Raw genomic sequence first — 5,966 nt, 5'->3', positions numbered from 1 at the left:
AAACCCAGGCAATCTCTAAGGCTTACATAGAGCAGTGTTACGGAATTAATCCGGAACAGCCGTAGAAATACGGATCTGCTTGTGGCGCTTGAGTCGCCGCTCACTAGCCGTATGTTATCTTTGCTCGATTCTCCTAAGCGTAAATAGGTCGCGGTCGATAGACAAACAACGGTAGCCGCTAGTGAAACTCTCTCTAGCGATCCGGAGTCTGCAGCACAGCAGTCGATCTAAGCTGCCGCATAAATGGTACTGAGGTTGAAGGCTAAAAAAGATTCGGCTTCCGAATGCAATGGACGAGAGATTTTGCTGCATGAGATGCCCGAAAAATCTGTTGCAAATAATACATCAATGATTCCAAAGCAGCATGTTGGCTTAACGTCCGGAGTACCGACTGAAAACCTGTCACATGCGTGGTACCTAAAACCGTAGCCTGTGTACCGCAGCGGAAACAAATTTTTGTTTCCCGACTGAGTCCCGACCTTTTATCCGTGGACATTACGGCCTATATCCGTAACAAAGTTCAGTTTGATGATCTAAAGGTTGAACAATTTAATTTTCCATATGCTAGGGAAGTACCATCATTTTAGATCGGTGTTCCCTGTGCTCAATTTGCAGAACTCATAAAACCGTCAATGTCCAGAAGAATTTCGTAGTGTCCAGCCAGCACCATTGGGACAGACTGATACCCTACGCGCAGAACAATGCAGTCTTATAGATGATATACGAAACCTCAGCAAAAAAATATATATATACTTAATGGTAAAACAAAGCAAATTTATTAAGTATTAAGTACATGTCAAAGCGGATTCCAAATTGCATTCGACACCGAAATATGAATCATCGTGCCAAGGTGACACATCGGCACGTAAAATAGGACTGTTGCTACGGTGCATTGCTAGGACAGCACGCCGAAAAACCAGGACGGACCCATCGTCCAATAAGAGAAGGGACTCAGGAAGAATCGGACTGCGTATCTGCGTCAAACACATCCGACACCCAACACGACGGAGTTGTAAGGTGTCAACGAGCGAGACATACAATCAATGCAACTTATACGGAACAGCGACCAGGCGCACAGTAGCAACCCGGAAAACCAACGATGCTACGTTCGGTCAAGACTCGGCGCTACAGCCCAACGGTGCGGTGCGGTATACTGCTAACATTGCAGCCTGGACGATCGGTCTACTGTCAGTAAACTAAAACCAGGTCAACTTAAGTAGATGAGCAGCGCCAACTCAGAGACCATACATAGAAGATATTTTATACACCCAATTTCGAGTCAAAATAGTATTTAAGCTCTGATCAACAGCTCGATAAAGTTAGTTGCAATCCTAAATCCCATTCGACTCATTACTTCTATCAGCGGTTGACCCTCGTTAACCCACCTCAGTTCATATATCGCCTGTTTTCCGGCACCGTACTAACCATAGTTACGCGTGTCGGGACGCGATCGTCCTGTCATACCTAGCCTCCCCGTGCCAGCGACAAGCGCTTACTACACCCCCTTGTCCCGCGGAGTGACCCAAAACGTTATCTACACCAGTAAGACACAAGCGGGGAATTGAGATTCGTTTAAACACAAATTCAGCTGTCAGGGGAAATGAGATTCGTTTAAATACAAATTCTTTATAAGCCCATTGATATTCTTTAACAGATATAACACATTTCTTTCGAACTTAACTTGTTGTTTTAAAATTGAAATTGCATTCCTATGTTTTACATAAGCAAATGCTTAAAAAAAATAGTTTCACGGCTTTCCCACACTCCCGTTTCTAACATCCAAGTAGAATTCGAACGAAAGCATGATATGCGTTCGTGTGTGTATATATACATATGTATGCGTTTTTGTGTTGATGCTTTTGCATCTGACGTGGGTAATGAGATTCGCTTAAATACAATACCGCAATACTGATACCCTATAACAGACTTACCACATGTCGTTTAAGGGCATAACTAATACACTAAAAACCAATTTTGTCATTCCCAAACTGAAATTGCAATCATATGTTTAAGCAACAACAAATGTTTAAGAAATAGTTTCACGGCTTTCCATAACACTTGTCGCTTAAATTTGTATACCCGTTACTCGTAGAGTAAAAGGGTATACTAGATTCGTCGGAAAGTAGGTAACAGGCAGAAGGAAGCGTTTCCGACCCCATAAAGTATATATATTCTTGATCAGGATCACTAGCCGAGTCGATCTAGCTATGTCCGTCTGACCGTCTGTCCGTATGAACGCTGAGATCTCGGAAAACTATAGAATCTACAAAACTGGGATTAGGCATGCAGATTCCTGAGATTCCTGCGCAGCGCAAGTTTATTTCAGCAATGTGCAACGCCCACTCTAACTCCCACAAACCGCCCAAAACTGTGGCTCCTAGAATAAACATTTTAACTGAAATGTATTGTTCTCATTAACATTTATCGATTAACCAAAAAAAAGTTTGCCACGCCCACTTTAACGCCCACAAACTTCAAAAAAACGTAAATTTGAACGCGGATATCTCGAAAACTATCAAAGATAGAGAAATGGGAGTTTGTTACGCGAATATGCAACGCCCCCTCTAACCCCCACAAACCGCCAAAACCTGTGGCGCCCACAATTTTCATGCTAGATAAAAAATGTTAACTGAAATGTATTAGTCTCCTACGTACCTATCGATTAATTAAAAAAAAGATTGCCACGCCCACTCTAACGCGCATAACGCTTAAATCTGTCTTTCGCCCACATAACCATATATTCAGATCACGGTTAGGTGGCGCATTTCAATCTCGCTTGGCTGCTTGCATATCTCCATTTCCCTTTGGTCCCATTAGCTGAGTAACGGGTATCTGATAGTCGAGGTACTCGTCTATAGCGTTCTTCCTTGTTTATTATCTATACTAAGCTTATATATGGACCCATAAGCTACTGGAGCAAAAACGTCTTGACATAAAAAATAATACATACACTACTTAAAAGGAGTTTTTCAAAAGGTGTTTAATTGAACAAAGAAAACGTGCGAATAAATCTAATCCAGGCGGAAAACTAAGGAAAACAAGAATGAAAATCAATAAATATAAAGTAAAAAATATTAATTGACACTGGGACAACATAGTGCTATATTAGAACAGGAATTTGTAAAAATAAATATAAGCTGCGCATATATAAAATAGTATTCACAGTAGTGTTGGGTTGCTCATGAGTGAGTGAACAAAAAAGAGATGTTCACTAAGCTGAGTTAGTGAACATGTTTCTTCCTATGTGTTCTTTTTTGTTCAATTGCTCAATTTTGCTCACTTGCTCCATTTTGATCACTTACCCAGTTTGATTCTCTTGGTCTTTTTAGTTAACCTGCTCAGGTTTAGACTCAGGGTTAGACTCAGATTTATTAATTGGTTAAAGCCTATTGAAAAAATCGAATGTGTGATCGATATAGCTAATGGAGTAGTAAATTATAACGGAAAAGAAGAGAAATTAAATTATAATAACGGAATCATTTTAAACCAACTTTTCTTAACTGAAGAAAACACCATTCTCCCATCAAAGGAATATTATATTAAAAATCCGAATCTAAAGTGAGAAACCAAAGGGAATTCAGTTTGGGATCAAAAAATCCTGAACACACCGTCGATGAATAATTCAACAACATTCTTGAACACAGGAACTATCCGACATATATAAAAGTTTAAGAATTAAAAATCCTGAACACGCCGTCGTTGAAATATCCGACAAAAATTAAAGTTTGGGAATTAAAAGTTCTGAAGTCGCCGTCGTTGAATTATCGTAGTAATTAACAATATACTCAGTTAACTATAATTAACAATATACGACTCAGTGTAGCCAGGGTCACTTCACACAAAATTTAAAAATTGATGAATAGGTAGCTTACGATATGTGAGTTGTCAGTCACCGGGTTAAATATTTTCAGATTTGGGGAAATTAGGAATAGTTTTAGCGCAGTTTCTTATTTCTCGGTGTTCGCTGGACTTCCCGATTCTTGGGCAAACGTATGAGCTACGCACTCACTCTAACTCTTCCATTCACACGCGTCACAAATCTCCTATTACCGATTCCTTAGCTGGGAACTCGGTCTGCTGATCCCGCTGGCCTCTGCGCTTGCTTCTTCTCCTCCGCGTACTTTTGGGCTCAGTGCCAACCGGCACTGCAAAACTCAGACTTGTAATAGATTATAAAAACCTTAATGCAAACACTATACCTGATAGATACCCAATGCAGAACTCTTCGGTGGTTTTGTCTGGAATGGCAAAATACTTGTCCACAACTGATTTGGAATCTGAATTTTATCAGATTCTCATGAATGAAACAGACTTTCAGAAAACGAAATTCTCAATAAACAATGGGAAATATGAATTCCTGCCAATGCCTTTTGGGTTAAAAAACGCCCCCAGAATATTCCAAAGAGCAATGGATGACATTTTAAGAGAACAAGTAAAACGTGCCATGTTGATCAAAGCCAATCCCGAAAAAATTTCTACAATTATAAAATGTCCTATACCTAAAAAGAGAGCTTGGAAGAGCTTAGGATATTACAGAAAATGTGTGCAAAATGACTCAAGAATTGCAAAACTTTTAACAAAATATTTACAAGGCCAAAATGGCAAAGTATCTAAAAAACATCACTTAAAACTTCAATACGATTCAGCTGTAAGTCCTTTTAACGGGCTGATAGAATCTTTAATCGCACAAAGAGTTAGTACCATCATATTATAATAAAATATTTACGTAAACTATTTCGCTCTTTCATTGAACGGTCGTGTTTTTGTCTTGCGCTCCGAATTTTCGTTCTTTTTGTCCATAAGCCATCGTGGCTAAAACCATATTTTCTTACATTATTGTGTCCCTAACAACATCCGTTCGCTTCGCGAGTGCATAGTGATTGTTTTGTGTTTAAATTTACAAAATTAGTTGGCACGTATAATCTCTGTGCAGTGTTTGTTGTTATTGTTTTATCTAATTGCCTTCACCTTTTCTTCCAAACACTGTTTGGAGCGGTAAGAGTCTAAACGGTAGTACCCGCTCTCCCGCATAAAACTTTGTTGTTGGAACGTCAAAATCTTACGCTCCCCAGCTTGCTCTTTTTTACTTGCGAAGCTTTACTCTCTTTGCACTGTTGTTCGGAATGTAGCAATAATGGCTTTCTATTATTTAAAAAAAAGCAAGTCGTTGCTTTCGGTTGGACAACAGAGCATTCCGTTCCATTCGTGCGAGAAAATTTTTCATGCAAAATGCTTTGGCTATTCGGGCATGGTATGCGATGCAATCGACATGAGAAGTGGCTTGCGCTAGTATGTTATCTGTGCCCGATTCTCCTAAGCGTAAATAGATCGCGGTCGATAGACAAACAACGGTAGCCGCTAGTGAAACTCTCTCTAGCGATCCGGAGTCTGCAGCACAGCAGTCGATCTCAGCTGCCGCACAAATGGTATGGAAAAAGCAATGCAAATGCAATGGACGCGAGATTTTGCTGCAATAGACGCCCGAAAAATCTTTTGCAAATAATACATCAATGATTCCAACGCAGTATGTTGGCTTAACGTCCGGAGTACCGACTGAAAACCTGTCACATGCGTGGTACCTAAAACCGTAGCCTGTGTACCGCAGCTGAAACAAATTGTTGTTTCTCGCCTGAGTCCCGACCTTTCATCCGTGGACATTACGGCCTATATCCGTAACAAAGTTCTGTTTGATGATCTAAAGGTTGAACAATTTGATTTTCCATATGCTAGGGAAGTATCATCATTTTAGATCGGTGTTCCCTGTGCTCATTTTGTAGAACTCATAAAACCGTCTATGTCCAGAAGGATTTCGTAGTGTCCAGCAAGCACCATTTCGACAAACTGAGACCCTAAGCGCAGAACAATGCAGTCTTATAGATGATATACGAAACCTCAGCAAAAATATATATATATACTTAATGGTAAAACTAAGCAAATTTATTAAGTATTAAGTACATGTCAAAGCG

The sequence above is a fragment of the Drosophila suzukii genome, chromosome 3, assembly GCF_043229965.1.
Source record: "Drosophila suzukii chromosome 3, CBGP_Dsuzu_IsoJpt1.0, whole genome shotgun sequence".
In the NCBI taxonomy this organism is placed as follows: domain Eukaryota; kingdom Metazoa; phylum Arthropoda; class Insecta; order Diptera; family Drosophilidae; genus Drosophila; species Drosophila suzukii.
The sequence above is the reverse complement of the archived record's forward strand: the minus strand, read 5'-3'. Positions refer to the sequence as shown.